Below are 22,429 nucleotides of genomic sequence, written 5' to 3' on the forward strand. Positions count from 1 at the left end.
TATATCTATTTAAATACAATCAAAAATGTTGATATTAACTCAATTTTGAAATAGATTCTGGAATATGCAACAGCACAGTGAATGATTCTGGAAAACAAAATAACCCTTTTTACTTGTATTAATTTTCAGCCAGTCAAACTATATTGACCTTCTCCTGTGCACAGTCAATATTAATTACACTTAAGCTGGTAATAACTGCATGTGGAACTGAAGGAAAGAAAAGATAAGTTGGTAAATAAGGAGATACTGATGTTCTAGGTATCCCAGTATTTAGTGACCAGCTGCTACTCAGCAGACCCCACAAAACATTCTCCCCAGAATATCATAGAATATCACCATTTTGCATAGGAATGGAAAAAGAAATGAGACATCCAGATTAGGTGCATATGTGTATAGAGAGAGGAATGGCCAGTAGTAAAAAGGAGGTGATGACGCCCAGTATAAGACTCTAGTGAGACCACATTTAGAATATTGTATACAATTCTGGAGACCACACCTTCCAAAAGATATAAACAGGATGGAGTCAGCCAATAGAGTAGCTACTAAAACGGTCACTGGTCTTTGTCATAAAGCATTTGACGACAGACTTAAAGATCTCAATATGTATAGTTTGGAAGAAAGGCAGGAGAGAGGAGATATGATAGACATTTAAACACTTATGCGGCATAAATGCACAGGAGGCGAGTCCCTTTCAATTGAAAGGAAGCTCTGGAACACGGAGGCATAGGATGAAGGTTAAAGGGGATAGAGTCAGAAGTAACCTGAGGAAATATTTCTTCATGGAAAGGGTCGTGAATTTGTGAAATGGCTTCCCATTGGAAGTGGTGGAGATGAAAACAATATCTGAATTCAAGACAGCTTGGGAAAAGTACATAGGATCTCTAATGAGTGATAAGGAGAGTAGATGGCATGGATGGGCAGACTGGATTAGCCATATGGTCTTTGTCTGTCTATATTTTCTCTGTTTCTATGTTTAGACCACGTATCTATGTTTTGGTTCTTCTTCCAAGGTGCATCACTTTGTACTTGCTCACATTAAATATCATCTGTCGTTGGGATGTCCAGCTATGTTAGTGTTGTACAGTTGTGGGGAATGGGTTTTGGGGGGCTCAGCACTACGAATGCTGACTCCTCCCATGACCAAATGGCTTGGATTTGGTAATTTCTGAGATGAGTGTCCTTGGTTTCCATTATCGCTAAAAACCGGGGACGACCATCTCTAAGATCGACCTAAATGTTGAGATCTGGGCGTGCCCGACTGTATTATCAAAACAAAAGATGGACGCCCGTGAAAACGGTAATGGAATTCAAACATGCGTGGGATAAACATAAAGGAATCTTGTTCAGAAGGAATGGATCCTCAGAAGCTTAGCAGAGATTGGGTGGCAGAGCCGGTGGTGGGAGGTGGGGCTAGTGCTGGGCAGACTTCTTCGATCTGTGCCCTGAAAATGGCAGATACAAATCAAGGTAAGGTATACACAAAAAGTAGCACATATGAGTTTATCTTGTTGGGCAGACTGGATGGACCGTGCACGTCTTTTTCTGCCGTCATCATCTACTATGTTTTGATAATACGGGTTTCACCGCCCCTTCGCAAGGACATCCTATGAGGACACCCTCAGGAAAACTTGGGCGCCCTGTTCAATTATGCCCCTCCACGAGGCTCTTTTATGAAGCTGCGGAAAAAAAGCCCTGCACGGTTGGCAGGGGCCATTTTACCTGCATACCAGGGCCCTTTTTACAGCAGTGGGTAAAAATACCCCAGGCACAAATGGCCACATTGGAATGTAGTCTTGAAAGAGCGAGCGGTAAGCTCACGTTGGGCTTATCACCACTCTGTAAAAGGGCCTCTAAGAAGGACGGAAGTAATCCTGAAAGAGCGAGCGGTAAGCCCGCATTGGGCTTACCACCGCTCTATAAAAGTGCCCCTAAGAAGGATAAGAGACTATTTTCCCAAACAATCATTATGGATAATGGTACAATCAGCAATATTATCACAATTAGACTACTGCAACGCGTCATATGTAGGATGTAAGGAAAGCACACTAAAATCACTATAAACTAGGGGTGTAGCCAGACCTCGGCGGGAGGGGGGGCCAGAGCCCGAGGTGCGGGGGCACTGTTTAGCTGCCTCCCCTCCGCTGCTGACCCCCCTTGCTCTTTGGACCCCCCCCCCCCCCCGCCGTCGCCGCAATCACATACCCTCCCCCTGCCTGCCCGCCCCCTGCCCCGCCACCACATCAGGTACCTTGTTTGCTGGTGGGGGTCCCCAATCCCTGCCAGCCGAAGAGTTTTCTTCAGCGCTGGTCGACTCCGGCGCCTTCGTTTTGTGATCATCTGTTTCTGATGCCTTACGTTCTGCATCGTGCATGTAGCCCCGAGCAGGACATAAGGCGTCAGAAACAGATGATCACAAAACGAAGGCGCCAGGGTCGACCGGCGCTGAAGAAAACTCTTTGGCTGGCGGGGATTGGGGACCATCGCCAGCAAACAAGGTACCTGATGATGCAGCGGGGCAGGGCGACGGCGGGGTGGGGTCAAATGTAGAGGGGGGCCAGGGCGTAATCTATGGGGGCCCATGCCCCCGTGGCCCCACGTAGCTACGCCCATGCTATAAACCATCCAAAACACAGCAGCAAGACTGATTTTGAAAAAGTTGAGATACGAAAAAACTACCCAACTACTCGAATCACTACACTGGCTGACAATCAAAGCAAGACTAGTCTTCAAAGCCAGCACCCTCATTTTCAAAATACTATTCAGAATGGCACCTGTATACATGAAAGACATGACAGAAATATCACCAAAAAACACAAGCCCAGAAACCAGAAGCTACCTACTTCTTCAGCTACCCAACTGCAGAAATATAATATACAGAACCATCTACACAGTAGGATGCAGTTACCTGGGATCAAAATGGTGGAACTCAATGCCAAAAGCCATAAGAAGCATTTATAACTATCTTCAGTTCAGAAAAGAACTCAAAACACACCTTTTCAAAAATTTCTGTAGCTAACCATGCAAGCCATACACGTCCTCTTTTAAGTCAAGACTATAAAACATTATTGTAGTTTTACTGTAAATTGTAGGCCACTTTCAACAAAAACTTGTTTTTTTTTTTTGGAAAATAGTGGGATACAAGAATGCATAAATATATAAATAAAACATCCTCTGTTTTCTATCTTTCAACCAGTTCTTAATCCACAATAGGATATTAACTCCTATCCCATGAATTTCTAATTTCCTCAGGAGTCGTTCATGAAGTACTTTGTCAAATGACTTTTGAAAATCCAGATACACAATATTGAATGTCTCACCTTTATCCACTTGTTTATTCACCCCTTCAAAGAAATGTAATAGATTGGTTAGGCAAGATTTCCCTTCACTAAATCCATGTTGACTTTCAGGCTCATTTTCGAAAGAGATGGACGTCCATCTTCTGACATAAATCGGCACTTGGACGTCCATCTCTCAGAGACATCCAAATTGGTATAATCGAACCCCGATTTTGGACGTGTCTAGCGAAAGTCTGTCGCAAGGATGTCCAAATCTGAGGAGGCATATCAGAGGCATGGTAAAGGCGGGACTTGGGCGCATTCCTAAGACTTGGACGTCTTTGTGCTGTAATGGAAAAGCAGAGATGTCCAAGACTAAAACTTGGACGTTTTCACCCGGACCTGTTTTTATTGCGAATAAGGCAGATAACCACCGGATGGAATCGGGGATGACCTCCCCTTACACCCCAGTGGTCACTAACCCCCTCCCATCCTCAAAAAATCATTAAACATATTGATTGCCATCCTCAAGGCCAGCCTCAGATGTCATACTCAGGTCCATGATAGGCATGCAGATCCCTGGAGCAGTTGTAGTGGGTGCACTGCACTTCGGACAGGTGGACTGAGGCCCATACCCCCCCGCTATCTCTTACATTTGTGGAGGAAACAGCGAGCCCTCCAAAACCCACCGGAAACACTCTGTACCCACAGGTGGGTGCCCCCCTTCACCTGTAAGGGCTATGGTAGTGGTGTACAGTTGGGGGTAGTGGGTTTTGGGGGGCTCAGCAGACAAGGTAAGGGAGCTATGTACCTGGGAGCATTTTATGAAGTCTACTGCAGTGCCCCCTAGGGTGCCCGATTGCTATCCTGGCATGTCAGGGGGACCAGTGTTTTAGAAATTCTGGCTCCTCCCATGTCCAAATGGCTTGCATTTTGTGTTTTAGGCTTGGACGTCTTTGGTTTCGAAAATCGCCGAAAATCAAAGAAGTCCAAATTTAAGGACATCCAAATCCAAGGACGTCCTTGGTATTTTTGAAACGAAAGATGGACGCCCATCTTTTTCAAAAATGACCTTTTCCCAACCTCCGAATTTGGACATTTTACAAAGATGTCCAAATTCCAACTTAGACGTTTCTTTCGAAAATGCCCCTCTTTGTCTCATTAATCCATTTCTTTGTAAATGCTCTGTAATTTTGTTCTTTATAATAGTCTCTACCATTTTGTCTGGCACCGACGTCAGGCTCACTGGTGTATAATTTCCTGGTTCATCTCTGGAATCCTTTTTAAAAACTGGTGTTACATTGGCCACCCTCCAATCTTCTGACACCATGCTTGATTTTAAAAACAAATTACTTATTACTAACAATAGCTCTACAAGTTCATTTTTCAGTTCTATCAATATTCTGGGATGTATTCCATTGGGTCCAGGCGATTTGCTACTCTTCAATTTGTTAAATTTCTCCATTACATCTTCCAGGTTTACAGAGGTTTGGTTCAGTTTCTTTGACTTATCAGCACTGAATACCATTTCTGGTGATGGTATCTCCTCCACGTCTTCCTCAATGAAGACCAAAGAAAAGAATTCATTTAGAGGCTCATTTTCAAAGAACATAGACTTACAAAGTTACGCAGGTTTCTATGGGGCTCATTTTCAAGCGGTAGAAAGAGAATCGCTATTTTCAAAACCCATTTTAAGATGTTTTCCTATGTAGTTCATCTGAAGTGCATCCAAATCACAAGGGAGAATGTTGGGGGATGGGAGGGGGGGTCAGGATTTGGATGTTTTCCTGCCATCATGGAACAAAACAAAAATGTCCAGGGCTAAAAGTTCGACATTTTGGGCTGCATGACTAAGAGGGGCATAATTGAAAGGGGCGCCCAAGTTTTCCTGAGTATGTCCTCGCAGGATGTCCCGGTGAAGGGGCGGGGAAACCCGTTTTATCAAAACAAGATGGGCATCCATCTTTCATTTCGATAATACAATTGGGGACGTCCAAATCGTGAAATTTAGGTCGACCTTAGAGATGGTCGTCCTTAGAGATGGTCGTCCCCAATTTTCGGCCATAATGGAAACCGAGGGCGCCCATCTCAGAAATGACCTAATACAAGCCATTTGGTCATAGGAGGAGCCAGCATCCGTAGTGCACTGGTCCCCCTGACATGGCAGGACACAAACCGGGCACCCTAGGGGGCACTGCAGTGGACTTCAGAAATTGCTCCCAGGTGCATAGCTCCCTTACCTTGTGTGCTGAGCCCCCCCCCCAAAACCCACTCCCCACAACTGTACACCATTACCATAGCCCTAAGGGGTGAAGGGGGGCACCTACATGTTGGTACAGTGGGTTTCTGGTGGGTTTTGAAGGGCTCACATTTACCTTCCTGTTACACAAGGTAAGGGAGCTATGCACCTGGGAACAATTTCTGAAGTGCACTGCAGTGCCCCCTAGGGTGCCCGGTTGGTGTCCTGGCATGTGAGGGGGACCAGTGCACTATGAATGCTGGCTCCTCCCACGACCAAATGGCTTGGATTTGGTCATTTCTCAGATGGGCGTCCTGGGTTTCCATTATTACCGAAAATCGGGGATGACCATCTCTAAGGACAATCATCTCTAAGGTTGACCTAAATGTTGAGATTTGGGCATCCCCGACCGTATTATCGAAATGAAAGATGGACGTCAATCTTGTTTTGATAATACGAGTTTCCCCACCCCTTCGTGGGGACGTCTTGTGAGGACGTCCTCAGGAAAACTTGGGTGCCCCGTTCAATTATGCCCCTCCGTGTATCCATCTCAGGAAAAGCAATGAAAGAAGAAAGGTATTGAAGAGAGGAAAGAGAGGGGCTGAGATTCAAACCAGCAGCAAGAGCCCAGAAGCAACTAACTTGAAAAATTAAAAGTCTGATGGAATAGCTAGGCCTTTAATGTAGATTTAAACTTTTTGAAGGACAGTTCTGCACAGTTGTTCTGTGGGAGAGAATTACAATAAGCGGGGACTGTGAAAAGGAAGGCACAGTGCATAGTGGATTCTATACTGACTTGTTTCGGATTTGGCAAAATTAAATCATAGTCATTGAAGGATCGCAACAGATGAATGGGTGTATATGGGATTGTAAGATTAGCTAGGTAATCTGGAAATCCCAACCGGAAAACCTTAAAAGGGTTATCCTTATCAAACAGACCTAAAATACGCATTACATAATCTACGTCTACATGTATGGCTCCTATTTTGTTTAAGCTGTGTGGTACAGGAACTCTAGTGCAAACCTTGCAGTCTGAAGTCTTGCAAGACTTGCACCAGAGTTCCTGTACCATGCAGCTTAAACCTAATGAGAGACACACATGTGTATGTAGAGTGAACTCTTGTTTCCTTGATGGTAATGGTGGCCAAGTCAAGGGCATATGTGTCAAGGTTCAGTTTTGTATGTTTTAAATAATACTTATGTAAGTATTAGTTGGAATCTGACTAGGAGTAGGCGCAATACAAATTATAAAAATAATCAAACTTAGGATTTCAGCAATATAAGAGGATTGATGGTGTTGGTTGATTCAAAATCTGATTTTGTTTAAATGATAGGCAATGAGATTTGTTTTAGTCTTTGACTTTGTATGTATTATTTGGATACAATTTTATTATTATGGCTTATGTTTATTTGGAACCAGTTTAGGATTGCCAGAACCTCCTTTGGGCAGTGGAAAGGCTAGGCCAAGGACAGAAGATGCAGGTCAAGCCACTAAAAATTGCTGAACTAGTAAAGGTGTGTCTTTTTGCACTTCCTTCTATATAGCCATTGATATGACATACCTCTTGCTGGTCCAACGGTCTCTTCTGGGGCAGGCGTCTCCTTTTTTTTTTTTTTTTTTTGTACCCTGTGCTTTCCCACTCATGGCAGGCTCAATGCGGCTAGGTACTTATTTGTACCAGGGGCAATGGAGGGTTAAATGACTTGCCCAGAGTCACAAGGAGTTGCCTGTGCCTGCAGTGGGAATTGAACCCAGTTCCCCAGGACCAAAGTCCACCACTCTAACCACTAGGCCACTCCTTCACTCATGTGTCCCTCATGGTCACATTTCTAGGAGTTCAATTTGCTACTAAGAAGCCTCTGTGTCTCATCTGCAAATCTCCAGTCCTTAGCCCAAAACAAAGAGGTTTGAATTCCTAGGAAATGCTTACAAGGATATAGACTATCTTAAATAAATAAATAATAGCGCTAATGAGTTATAATCAAGACAGACCAGGAGGCCCTCTGTTTGTGTAATGGCCATATTGTCAGGCTTCTCACGGAAGCACAGGGTTTGTGAGCCCTTGGACCACTGCCGTGGAGCAGCAGTGGCAGGCAAAACCACCCCCAAACCAGAGGCAAGGCAGAACAGGACTGGAACCCTGGACTGGAGTTGCAGCAAAGGCAAACAAGCTGGGACAGGCAGAGCTAGACTTCACCTGCGCTTGACCGCCGCTCCCCAGGAGTTGAGCCCCTGGGTGCAGGCGGCCGGCCGGCAGGACTTACAGGACAGGGCAGGAACTGGATACCAACAGGAAACACACAACAGAGTCAGGACTAAAAGCTGCCAGGCAGCCACTAAGACAGAAACACAGACAGGTATGAGGCAGGACTGAAAGCTGCCAAGCAGCCACTAAAAAGGAATACAGACACAAGACAAGGAAATGCAGACCAGAAACAAGACTAGGAACTAAGCAATAAAACCAAAGCTAACTATACACAAACAAACTAGAACCAAGCAAGAAACTCAGACTAGAACTGGACTAGGCAGAAGTGCACAGAGCACACCCACATACCAGGGACCTTAGACGATACAAAGGAAACACAGAAGTTTCCAGGTGGCTAATAAAGCCCATCAGCAGCTGAAGTTCAGATGCAGGAATGACAAGGCAGCTACGGGTGCTGTTCAGGCACTAACAAGAAAAGCAAGTCTGGCAGCCTGGAAGATCCGGACCGGACTGGGCTGAAGTCTGGAACGTGTGACAGTTCATAGCAGCCACTGGTTCAGGCCACCAGAGGGCGAGGTGAGCACAGACAAGGAAACAGTCACCACCATGACACATATGACTGTTGACTGCTATTTATTATGATCATTATTTTTCTTAAGTACATAAGTATTGCCATACTGGGAAAGACAATGTTTCCAACAGTGGCCAATCCAGGTCACAAATACCTGGCAAGATCCCAAAAAGTACAAAACATTCTATACTGCTAAACACAGAAATAGTGGATTCTCCCCAAGTCCATTTAATAATGGTCTATGGACATTTTCTTTAGGAAGCCGTCCAAACCTTTTTTAAACTCCACTAAGCTAACCGCCTTTACCACATTCTCTGGCAATGAATTCCAGAGTTTAATTTCACGTTGAGTGAAGAAATATTTTCTTTGATTCGTTTTAAATTTACTACATTGTAGCTTCATCGTATGCCCCCTAGTCCTTGTATTTTTGGAAAGCGTAAACAGACGCTTCACATCTACCTGTTCAACTCCACTCATTATTTTATAGACCTCTATCATATCTCCCCTCAGCCGCCTTTTCTCCAAGCTGAAGAGCCCTAGCCGCTTTAGCCTTTCCTCAAAGGGAAGTCATCCCATCCCCTTTATCATTATCGTTGCCCTTCTCTGCACATTTTCTAATTCCACTATATCTTTTTTGAGATAGGGCGACCAGAATTGAACACAATATTCGAGGTGCGGTCGCACCATGGAGCGATACAAAGGCATTATAACATCCTCATTTTTGTTTTCCATTCCATTCCTTTCCGTTCCTTATGAACCTTGTAGTTAGATATGGAAGGGAAAGGGTGGTAGGTGTGAACTACACTGGAAATCTTGCATGCTTTTATAAACAGGAGGGTGGCGTATAGAGGAAGAAAATGTTATTTACTAATCATCTAGCTATTTGCCAGGAAGGTATGACAAAAGGTAAAATACTACAAATAAGATACCTCTTCTGTTATTATTGCTAATAATTTGTCATTTATAAAATCTTAATAAAATTCATAGATTAAAAAAAAACAAATAAGATACCATACTGAAAGGGAGTGAAGAATCCATCCATCCACCTCGATTTCCACAAATTCTTTCACCAAACCTCCACTCCTTAGTTCAGGTGCAGTCCTCTTCCATCATCTTAGAAAGAAACTCCATGGCACATAAAAGCAGACTTTTATATGTGTCTGCCAGGAATGGATGGACAAACAGGATGTGCACAAATTGTGCTGACACATCAACAAGATTCTGCAAGTGTTTGAATTCTTGCCTGAGACTATTTCTTGGCACAGTCAGTAAACCACTGGAGAATGTGTTACATATATTTTTAGTGAAGCCAGTATAAAAGCATGTTGTTATATCTTCACAAGTCTCCCACATTTAAAGAAGTTGTATTTGGATTCAGCTTTATGAATCATCCCCTCAGCAGTCTCTGCCACTTCGGTCCCCCCCCCCCCCCCCCCCCCCCCCCAGTCAGTGAGGGATGAAGGGATGCTTTCTCTAAAGCACAGCATCAGTGATTGTCTAGTAAAGGGAGATACTCTATTAGCATACTTCCTTTCTATGTCTAAGCACATTACTTCTGTGTTGTTCTAAGGCCTTACCTGACCCAGATATGAGGTATCAGTGAACTGAGGTTTGCGTCAAGGGACCAGTCCATATCTCATCATTTCAAAAAAGGCATTAAAAGACAATAGTTTCTTTTACTATTAAAAATTATTATTTGAATGTCTCCAATTCTCATTTCACCACTGAAATGAAGCAGTGCATGACAAAGACTGTGGGACACTTTTGTAAAGTATATCCATTAATGTGACATCTATACGACTCTACAAGATATGCTGAAATTTTGCTGTTTTCTAATCACTGATAATTAGACCAGATGATATAATTAAACTATAGAGTTACTCCAAAAGCATTCTGTTTGATAAAATGTACTAGAGGCAAAGTTATAGTGCCTTCAGCAATCTGCAAAGTGCATTAGTTTCCCATGCTCACAGCCTGCAGTGTCTTAACAGCTTGTATAAATCCAGAGGTACAGAGCATAGGGTTTCTTTTATCCTCTAGGTATCTATATCACGAACTGTAGCAAAGGCAGAATACATTAACTCCCTTAACTTTGATATGTTCATTAGTTGGAAAGCTTTGATGTTACTATCTGTACATTTACCAAAATGTTATTGACATCAGTTTGATATAAAAGGTCAATCAAGACGCTGCATTTGCTTATAGAGTGCCACATTTGTTTGAAAACAGCAGACATATTAGAATAATGGCCTCTAACTTTGTTTTACATAGAACTAAAACTCAACAATCACCTTGCAAGTGCTAACTTTTTTTTTTAGACTAAACACACAGTTGTGCTTTATTTTTTTTGTTTGTTTGTTTTAAATGTAAGAGAGCTAACAAGGCAGTCTTAGGATTACATAAGTACATAAGTATGTAAGCATTGCCATACTGGGAAAGACCAAAGGTCCATCAAGCCCAGCATCCTGTTTCCAACAGTGGCCAATCCAGGTCACAAATACCCAGCAAGATCCCATACAAGTACAAAACATTCCGTACTGCTTATCCCAGAAATAGTAGATTTTCCCCCAAGTCCATTTAATAATGGTCTAAGGACTTTTTCTTTAGGAAGCCATCCAAACCTTTTTTTTTTTAACTCCGCTAAGCTAACCGCCTTTACCATATTCTCTGGCAATGAATTCCAGAGTTTAATTACACGTTGAGTGAAGAAACCTTTTCTCCAATTTGTTTTAAATTTACTACATTGTAGCTTCATTGCAGAAGTAACCAGCCAAGAAGACATCACTTGTAACCTTAGGTATGTCACATTGCTCTCTTTTTCCTCTAGCACAAACTTAAGACTAAATTTATTAACAATCATTAATGCTGTAAAACATACTAATACAATTAACATATTAGTAAATAGGGTTCACTGACAATAATGGTGCTTGCATGAAATGATATACTTCAGGGCTCTAATTTTAGAAGCACATAAGAAAATAGTGTAAATTAGCGTATATGTGTAACAGATATTTTAGAAAGAGTGCTATTTAGAAGTGGTGATGCTCACCATCTTTACATTTCTGTTTTGTTTTTAAGCATGTCCAAGGTTTTGCTCCAATTTATCTATCCACTTTTATTACAATACTAACATCAATATACAACACCCAGAATTATTTATGTTTTCTCTGCCCTCTTTCAAAGGATTGTGTTCTATGATGAAATTAGGCTTTACCTGCTAATTGTCTTTCCTCTAGACCCTCCAGACTGGTCAAGACACTTGGGTTACACTTGACTTTAGATACTGTTATATCTGTCCTGTGCAAAACCCAACCAATTAGTATATTGATAAAGCTGAGCAACAAAGGAAGAAAAGAAGAAACACATAGAACCCTGTACCATCACCCAGCACAAAAAGAACCATGTTTCCACAAACAGAACACAAACCAGCAGACTGATCTGCACCAGTCGAGAATTCAGTAATTCAGAATTCAGAATTTAGTAATTCAGAATTCAGAATTTGAGGAGTGGCCTAGTGGTTAGGGTGGTGGACTTTGGTCCTGAGAAACTGAGTTCGATTCCCACTTCAGGCACAGACAGCTCCTTGTGACTCTGGGCAAGTCACTTAACCCTCCATTGCCCCATGTAAGCCGCATTGAGCCTGCCATGAGTGGGAAAGTGCGGGGTACAAATGTAACAAAAATTAAAAAAAAAATAAAAAACAGAACATGTCTGGAATCTCTTGGACTGGTTTTATAATCATGTGCACTAGTAAACAACCACAGCAAACATAAGCAACACACAATAAACAGGGAGGGCTCTTGACTGGTCTGGAGGGTCTAGGGGAAAGAAAATTATCAGGTAAGGCCTAATTTCACCTTCCTCAGCAATCCTCCAGACAGGTCAACATGCTTAGGAAGTGACAAAGCAGTAACCCCCGGAAACCAGATGTCAACACTGCTGCTCCAAAACCAGCATCCCCTTTCGCCTGCACATCAATTCCCCTGCTCTGTTTCCCAGAACCAGCAAAGAAATGACTTGATTCACATGAAAGGCTGAAACCACCTTGGGCAAAAACGACAGAACTGGCTTCAAAGAGACCTTCTCCCTGAAAAGGAGAAGAAAGGCTCCCTATAGGACAAGGCCTGTAGCTCTAAAATTCTCTGGGCCGAAGAAATCGCCACAAAAAAAAACAGTCTACAAAGTTAGGTCCTTACAGGGACTCGCCCTCATAAGTTTGAAAAGCACACCCAGCAAAACCTCCAGGATGAGATTCAAATCCCAAGGAAGCACAAAAGGATGTTGCGGTGGCCACAGGAGTTTCACTCTGTGAAGAAAACCCACCACATCCAGAGAATAAGCCAAGGATGACCTCTGAACTTTACCCCGAAAAGAAGCCAAGGCCACGACCTGAACTTTCAAGGAAGACAATGCCAGACCTCTGTCCAAACCATCCTGCAGAAATTCTAAACTCTCCGCGAGCAAAGTGTGCAAAGGTTGATAAGACCTATCCTGGCACCAGTTCTCAAAAATATGCCACACTCTGACATAGGCCAAAGAAGTCAACTGCTTCTGTGACGGCAACATCATAGAAATCACCTTGGGGAAGTAGCCCTTCTTCATCAGCCAAGCCCTCTTGAGCCAAGCTGTAAGTCAGAACAAAGACAGGTTGGGCATCACAATCAGTCCCTTATGCAACAAGGCTGTCAACCCTTGCAACGGCAAGGGCCTCTGTACTGCCAGATGGACCAAATCTCTGCATCAAGGATGGAGCGGGCAATCTGTAAAGCAGCACTCGAGGTGGCCATGGTAGAATCAGCGCATCGATCCCTTTGGCTCAAGGATCTCACCAATGACTGAAGAAGTAAGGCACCTGAGCATTGTTGGCTGTTGCCATGCCATACACTTTCAACATGATTTGATCAAATACAGAATGGTGAAGAAACCACTTGCCGGGGTCTACGGTGTGTCTGCTTAGAAAATCCATTTCCACATTGTCCACACCGGCTACATGTACTGCGGAGGGGATCTGAAGATGCGACTCTGTCTGTCTAACCACCTTCCCCATTCATGTCACCTCCACTGAGTACATAGTTTATAACCTTTAGATTGTAAGCTACGTACATTGACTACCTAAGTTGTAAGTTACCTACACTGACTACATAGTTTGTAACCTTTAGATTGTAAGCTCTCTTGAGCAGGGACTGTCCTTCCCCATGCTAAACTTGTACAGCGCTGCGTAACCCTAGCAGCGCTATAGAAATGGTAAGTAGTAGTAGTAGTGGTACACCAGCACAGCAACACCATCTCCGCCGTTACAGCCAACTCTTTGTGCCCCTCTGCCGATTTATATAGGGCACAGCCGTAGTGTTGTTGGAGAGAATCTGCACGGCTTTGTCGATGAGGAGCGGATGGAAGAACTCCAAAGCTAACCGAATGGCCTGCATCTCCAACCGATTGATCAACCAGCGAAACTGTTCCATTGACCAGCAGCCTTGATCCACCTGCATGAGACAATGAGCTCCCCAGCCCCCCAGACTGGCGTCCATGGTGACCACTATCCACTCCGGCAATTCCAGAGGCATTCCCTTCTCCAGATGAGTTGTGGAAAACCACCACTGTAAAATGCTCCAGGGAGCCCCCAGAATAGGAAGCCGCACCTCTAAATCCTGTTTCTGTGGAAACCAGCAGGAGAGAAGAGCTCACTGCAATGGCCTCATGTAAGCCATGGCCCACGGTACAACCTCCAATGCAGTCACCATCAAGCCAGACACCTGAAAGTAGGATTAAACCAAGGAAGCGCTCTCCGACAAGAGAGCCTGAATCTGCCCCTGCAGCCTGCTGATCAACAAGGGCAGCAGGAACACACACCCCACCAGCATGTTGAACTGAACCCCAAATATTCGAGGGACTGAGACGGCTGTAGATGGCTCTTCGCTGAGTTCACCACCCAGCCCTGTGACTCCAGAAAGCTCACAACTTGACCAGTTGCCCGATCACTCTCCAAATGGAATTTTGCTCAAATCAACCAATTGTCCAGATATGGATGGACCGTTCCCAAGGCTGCTGCCACCAGCATCATCACCTTGGAAAATATCCAAAGCGCTGTTGTGAGTCCGAACAGCAAAGCACAAAATTGGAAATGCTTCCCTAGAACAGCAAGCCGAAGAAACTGCTGATGTGCCATTGAGTCCACTGAAAGAAACAACCCCTGGGACCCCCACCAGGCCTACCTGATCGATAACGCTTGTCTCACGAAAATGGTCATATGCTGGCAAAACACGGCCGATCTTCTGATAACCAAGGAACCTTTGCTTCACCATGACCTTGCACAAATGTATCCAACTCCTCCCCAAAGAACATGGAACTTTTACAGAGAAGAGAACACAACTTGGACTTGGAAGCTGCATTTGCCCAACCACGTAGCCAGAGTGCCTATCGGGCAGCCACTACAAGGGACATATTCTTCGCCGAAGTGCACAACAAGTCATAAAGGGCATCAGTTAAGAAAGAGGAGCCCATTCTCAGCCTGGCCACCTCACACAGCAGAGCCGCTCTGTCCAACAATGAATCATCCAATACCTTCTCTGCCCAGTGAAAACAAGCTCAAGCCACAAGACCTCCACAGATAGACGCCTTTAGCGCCAGTGCCGATACATCAAAACTATGCTTCAGTAGTGACTCCATCTTCCTATCCTGGGGGTCACATAGGACAATGTCCCAGTCCACCAGAATGGTAGCCTTTTTAGTCACCGCGTTACGAGTGCATCCACCACGAGAGGTTTCAGGGATTCCCTATCCTCCTGCAGAAGCAGATAAAGTCTAGCCATTGCCCAAGCCACTTTATATGGGGTATACAGAAAATTCCACTCTGCCAGAACCATGTCCCTAAGATCCTTATTCATGGGAAAGGACCATGCCAGCCGTCGCATCCCCTTAACCAGGGGATCAACCTGCTTAGTCTCAGCTGCAGGTGACTCTGTGGGTTCAGACTTAAGTGTCACTGAAACCTGGTCTATGAGCTCTGACAACTCATCCCTGTGAATAATTTGGGCAATCAATGGATCCTCCCTGGGCATCAAAGCTTCCCCTTCCTGCTCTGGGAACATGGAATCCTTGACCTTGAAGTCCCTGAGAACCTCATCTGACCAGGGAAGCAAGGGTTTCTCCACCTCCTCACTCAAGTCCCTGCGAGGCTGTTTTGACCCCACTGGAACAGGCACCAAACCTGAAACCTCTCTCCAGACTGGACCCCCCAACCTTCCAGGCTTAAAGCAAAGACCACACAAACTCAGGAGTGAATCCCATCCTCCCTGAGCACTCAGCGTGGCCTGAAAGAGGAGCCTCCGGCAGACCAGCAGCACAGGAGGAATAAAATCAGGACTGCCGCTGCAAAGCCTGCCGGCATGACAGGATCCACTCTGACTGCCCTGGACTTGTCCTGCTCAACAGATAACTCTGATGTCTCAGACAGAGATGATTTTGACTCCACACAGAACCAACACTGCGCTCCAGACACCTCTATCCACAGCATGCACATGAGCGGCAGCACAACAACTTAGCCGAACTTATCACCCTGATGCACAAATATTAGTGAAAGTGAGAGTGAGGTGGGAAGGAAAAACCCCTAGTAAGGACCACTCCCAGCACAACATCGAACCTCCCTGCCCCCACGGACAGCCACAGACAGAACCGGCACACTTGCCCTGCTCAACAGATAACTCCGATGTCTCGGAGAGAGATGATTTTGGCTCCACACAGAGCCAACACTGCGCTCCAGATACCTCTATCCACAGCATGCACATGAGCGGCAGCACAACTTAGCCGAACTCATCACCCTGATGCACAAACATTAGCAAAAGTGAGAGTGAGGTGGGAAGGAAAAACCCCTAGTAAGGACCACTCCCAGCACAACATCGAACCTCCCTGCCCCCAAGGACAGCCACAGACAGAACCGGCACACAGCCTGGTTTTCTTGTTGTGGTGTGCGTTTTTTTTTTGTTTGTTTGTTTTGTTTTGGTAACAGAGGAATCTTTGCCTCATTAGGACCTTGCACCAACTTATCCAACTTCTCTCCAAAGAGCATTGAACCTTTAAGGGAAGAGAACACAACTTGGACTTGGAAGCTGCATCCGCGGCCCAACCCTGTAGTGGTTGCATTTGCCACACAGGAACTGCTAGCGTGGTTTAGTAAAAGAGGCTCTCTATATTTTGCATATGTTGCACCTGCAAAGGAACCTATTTTCAAAAGGGAACTCTGTAGTGCAAGCCTTAAATCTTCTACCTGTGATTGCTCAGAGTTATCGTCTAAATATTTTAAGGCTGAATTTTATTATTTCCCTGATTTGGAATCTCCTCTCCATTAAATGGCCTAAGTAATTTTATGGTTCCTCTTTGGTTCTTTTTTTTCTCTTTTGCAATAATCCAGTATTTCTTTTATGCTTGTTGGATTGTATTGATATTCACAAATTTCAGTTAAAAAATACAAAAACATTGAGAGGTTAATATTCAGAAAAAAAAAATCAATCTCCACACAACAAGGAGAACAAAAAAACAGTAGAGATGATCAGAGAAGTCAATGATGATGAATAGCTGAATTTTATTAAACGTCTTCCAAAATGACTTGACACGGGCCATGTTTCAATTATGGCCTGCATCAGGAGTCTATAAACATATTTGATTGATGACCATGGAACACCATGATGACTAAAGATTGAAAGTTAGGTTGTTGGTAACTGATACATTCTCTATCTGCCAATCAATTCTGAAAATTGTTCCTTTATAACTACAGATGTACGTATAAAAAAGTATAAGTCAACTAGAGGATCATTACACAGTTGTGTTCTTGGATGTGATCCTCTAGTTAAAATATTTTTTGTGTACAAAACCAAAAACCCCCCAAAAAACAGCGAAGATGACCAAAAAATATAAAATAGATGACGCTTCAGTTAAAAATCCAATGAAATATTTTAATAAACAAAAATGAGGTTGAAATAAAATACAATAAAATGGTCAGTGAGCAAGACTCTTGACATAGCTGTGTTTTGGCCTATCTGGCCTTCATCAGGAGTCTATTAGGAAACAAACATATACATACTTTGAAAAATATATCATATAAAACCATATAAAACAACAAAATAAAATCATTTAAAAAAATTGTTAACAAATGTCGACAGTAAGCAAACTTAACGTCTCCAAGTATAAGGGAACGATAAATTTCAAAACTGGTAAGTAAATGGAACATATAAACAAATTGTATACATTGTATACATTTTGGAAGACATCTAATATAAGCCAATCATACACTATTGACTTCTCCGGTTAATATTCAGCCCACAGTGGGTATAGCACTATTTAAACACTGGTCACCACAAGCTGAATTAGACCTGGATATTCAGGGTCAGCACATATCCTGACAATTCCCAGAAGTTACCACCAACATTCAGTGCCACTACCCAGATTGCTATCCAGGCAAGTTAGGACCACTATGTTTGCAATCCTACTTACCTGGATAGTTATCCAGGCATTTGTACTGAACATTGTCGATGTATGGATAATTTCAGGATCCACCCCGTACTGTCCCAGCACTAACTGAATAGTGACATGGTGGTCATACATGATATTCAGCACCATTATGCGATTAAGTGCTGCCGAATATGGTATGGTGTGGTGAGCCAGTCAATGGGAGTTAGTTGGGCAGGAGATTCTCCTACTACTGCTGAATATTGATCCTTAAATGTAATATAGTAACATAGTAGATGATGGGAGATAACGTCCTGAATGGTCCATCCAGCCTGCTGAACAGTCACTGTCATTATCAATTCATGATTAAACAACAATGAATGTGGTATAAAGTATGTATACTTCATCTTGATCTTTCTTTGCCATTTTTGGGACACAGACCATAGAAATCTGCCCATCACAGTCCTTATGTCCAAACTACTGAAGTTGCCTTCAAAGCCCACACCAGCCTATCCTGATCCATCTTGCCATATACGGACACAGACCATAGACGTCCCGTAGCATTGTCCTTATGCTCTAACTACTTGAGTTGCTGTCAAAGCCCTCTCCAGCACATCCTAATATGTCTTGCCATACATGGGACACAGACTGTGGAAGTCTGCCTGGCCCTGGCATTTACAACAGCACTTTTACCTATAATTCCCAAAATATTAGCTGCATTTCTCTGCTTATTTCCTCCCTATCTTGACCTCATATATATTCATTTTATGTTTCCTTTAGAACTTTCTTTTGTTGCTGATCTTGATTTCTTACTTTTTTAGTTACCGTGCCTCTGCAATATTAACACTGTACGCTACAACAAGCAGCGACACTCAAATCCCATCTTCTAGATACCCATAATGGAGGAAGATCACCATTTATAAGGCTGAAAAAATATTACTGAATAAATGACGTCTTTTTTTTATTTAAATTCAACCAAAATGTTTTGAGTGGTTTGCTACTTTAATTAAAGAGAAACTTAACCAAAATCTTATATTTTTGAAGCAATTCACATTGCACTGTAACTCAAGTAGCTTGTAGTATAGAAAAAGAAAGCTTCTTATAGTTGCCAGCAAGCCAAACATATGTTATCCCATTGATCACCATCAGGCACTTCCACTAGACAGGTTCTTTTTAATCACTGAAATGTAAAATTATGTATCTAAAATCAAGAGCATGGAAAAATACTTTCATCTTTCTAGCAAAAGCACCAGCTCACATTCTTTCATGACTCATGTGTGACTTCATGCACTTCAAAGATGTTTCTGGATACAGTCTTGTTTATCAGTTTTCTAACAATGCAGTAATTGTCGGGTGTTTTCTAATGTACTGTATCATCAGATCAGGATTTCAGATAAACAGGATGTCAGGAGAAAAAACTGGAACAAATAACTCTGTATAGCATTCTTAGTAAAATCAACTAGAATGAAGAAATGTCAAATAAGTGTAAGTGTGTGTGTGGGGGGAGGAGCGTTCAGCTTTTTTTTTTTTAATCCAGCAAACCCCTGACAATGCCACATAGTACTATACATTTTACTGAGGTAAAAAGACATTTAACACTAATGCTGCCTCTTTAAAAAAATAGTATCATCATTTTCTATTCACTTGGCTAGGATTAGATGATTGCTTATAAATTGGTGCGGCTCTGACTTGACTCATGGGTCACTTATGACTCAGACTGGATTCAAAACTAGGTTCAAGATACCATGGGGTCCTTTTACTAAGCTGCAGTAAAAGGGACCCTGCAGTAGCAGCAGTGGCCATTTTTGCTGCATGCCAGGACCCCTTTTACCACAGCGATTAGAAAGCCCCAAAAAAGAAGTGCCGTGCGGTAAGTTCCCACTTACCGAATGGCCATTTCAGAGAGAGCATTTACTGCCACTCATTGAGGTGGCAATAAGGACATCCGCGTTAACCCAGCGGCAACCACGCAGCACATGGCACTGCCCAATTACCGCCAGGTAACACCCTGTAGAAATGTTTTTCAAATATTTCTGCTAGTGCTGGAAATGCCATGGTAGTTCCGGATTGCAGCATGACAACTCATTAGTAAAAAGGCCCCCCATATAAAGAGCATTACTATTCATGACCTTGCTCTCTAGAGCTGTCATGTGACCCAATCTCTAAAGAGACCCCTTTAGCTACTCTTGGGTTTTCAGTTCATATCCCATTTGTGAAGGGGCGTACTTTCTTGATTTGTATTATTTTTATTAGTTTCAATAAAACATCCATCCAAATTCATTACAAAATAGAATGTAACTTCCATTCCACAAGATGAACTATATGATAACAAACATATAACTAATAAAAATGAATTAATTCGATGGAAGTTGTGTAAAAATAGGTAATAACTTGGAGGGGAAAACGAAGGACAGAGGGTAAAATTAAGAAAGAGAAGAAAGGGGAAAAAGGGATCATAATATTGTGCTTAGATGGCTAACTAGTGGGGTATGAGTCCAAATATTGCTGCAATATTAACCAAACTTTGTGATTAGTCATCTGGAAATGACCAGTATTAGCTGTACAATACTTATGAATTTGTAACACTGATTCAGAGAGAAAATTAGTTCCTATGATTCGCGCTATAGGAGAATTATATAAGACCTGAATTTTATTCACAAAAGCCTCTGGGGTATACTTAATTGAAAAGCACTTTTCCAAAACTCAGTCTATTTTTTTGATACAGGAATATGCTACAGTAAACAAATCTTGCCTTGATGGATGAAATTAATCTCATTGCTCAGAACAGACAAATAAAATGTACTGCGTGAGTTTTGAAAAGTGCTCTTCAACTGGAAAAAAAAAAGTCTGCTTGTGTGACTGCCCAGGAGCTCTGTAGGACCCTGAAGACAAGAAAGATAGCTAGATGCTCTGTGAAAATGAAAATGAAAGGACCTTTGTTTGTTTAAAATATTTTTCTTTTCAGTGCTGAACCATAATACTCTGTGGTACTGCACAAGAGCAAATGAAAGAATATCAAGACTCAAAACACTGAAAAAGGAATCTGAAGCTCACCTCATAGACCCTTTGCTAGGAGTCAGCTTGGAGAGGGGGAAAGGCAGTCCTTTAGTTTGGAAAAGGGTAGGATTTCAGGATAGGGCATGGTTATAGGGAGGGGGGCTTTAATATGTTTTAACTCCACATTAGAATTGGGAGTGAAGGGCCTTTTTCATACAGTTGTTTCACAATTTTATGCCTTAACAAGCTTCTTTGCATGATATTGCATTTCAGCAGCTCATTAAGGCCACATTTACATAAGCTTGGCATAAAGCAGATTTCGTATCAAAATTTACTACTGTGTGCACTTTGTGCAAAACACATGAACTTTGGTGGGGGTTTTATTTTCTACTTTCAGGCATCTCGTGCTATTTTTTCATATGAAGTACAGTCTTGTGAAGTCATTTTGCACTTTAGTGCATACAGCCCGAAATCTCTTTAAAATAAAAAGGATCCCATCAAAAAAATACTCTATCAGGCAAGAATTATTATAGAAACCAGGATGCCTCTATATTATACACAATATTTGTACTGAACTGCAATGAAACAGAAATATGATACAAATATTTTCCAATACACTCCTTAAGTCCAGTATTTTAATCATTTAAGCCAACCAACCAATTTGAAAGCTCACTGTATCACTGATGTTAATCACAGTTCAGAACAATAAAAATCTTTTAGAAATATCTAAATGGCAAATAAAGCAATTTAGGAAGTGAGACAGTTTTCTGTTAAAAGTACCAAAAATACTGTAGGTTCTTTTTGTTTCTGTTACAATATGGAGTCATTGGTTTTGTTTAATTCAGTATGTATAACAATGTAACACAGTGACAGAACTCAGTGAACTAAGACCTTCAATAGAAGAAGGAAAACAAAGCGAAAAAAAGGAACCGTTGGTGGGGGTCATATGTCACTATGATCTGGCCTAAAGCAACTTTTGTTCTCTGCCCACGTATAACCTCTAGTCATGATTGGCGAGAAGGAAGGAAAAAGTGAAAACATAGAAAGAAAATAACGCAAGGCTTCTGCATTCATCCACATTTCCTGCCTTGTTTCTTTATTACTTCTAGTTTAAATTTCCCTGTTTTTAGGGCCACCTTTTGTGACAACATAAAGCACTGGAGTGACTATGGATGCCGAAACCAGGCCCAGGAGTAGAAATCTTCAGGTGCAATTGGCAGAAAAATTAGTATGGCACCTGTCAGCGGTTTCCATGGTAACAAGAAACCCTTGCATGAGAAGAAGGGGAGGCCATGATGATTTGTTTTCACCACTGCCATCTGAAGATCTCCCCTGGGCCCAGGACTAAGCAAATAAAGTGAAGGGGTGTAGATGGAGAGAAAAAGCTGAGGTTGAAGCACTGGGAAGAAAAACTGAGAACCCATATCTTTCATTTGAACTTCCACTGGAATCATAAGAGGAGGCACTTGACTCTACCCAATTTCTCCCATACTCTCTCTCATATTGTAGTTTTCTTCCACTGCTGATTTTCTGTTTTTATTTTGATAATCATTGGTTAGGCTTATGTTTATAATAATATTTAAATGTCAGTGCTTCTAATTGGAGTGGCATTTCCCCCTTCCTTCCTCCACTCCCTTCCCCGAGTTTACCTTCTTTTTCCATTTTCCAAAAGGCGGTAGCGATTCCCATACACTGCCCT

The 22,429-nt window shown here is 42.6% G+C and overlaps 1 protein-coding gene across 2 annotated transcripts in view; it reads right to left on the bottom strand.

Moving 5' to 3' along the window:
* The window catches only part of LOC115478870 (glypican-5-like), a 1,084,132-nt gene that overhangs the window by 499,735 nt on the left and 561,968 nt on the right, over positions 1–22,429 (bottom strand). The window lies entirely within an intron of this gene.

This window comes from Microcaecilia unicolor, chromosome 10, assembly GCF_901765095.1.
Source record: "Microcaecilia unicolor chromosome 10, aMicUni1.1, whole genome shotgun sequence".
Taxonomy (NCBI): domain Eukaryota; kingdom Metazoa; phylum Chordata; class Amphibia; order Gymnophiona; family Siphonopidae; genus Microcaecilia; species Microcaecilia unicolor.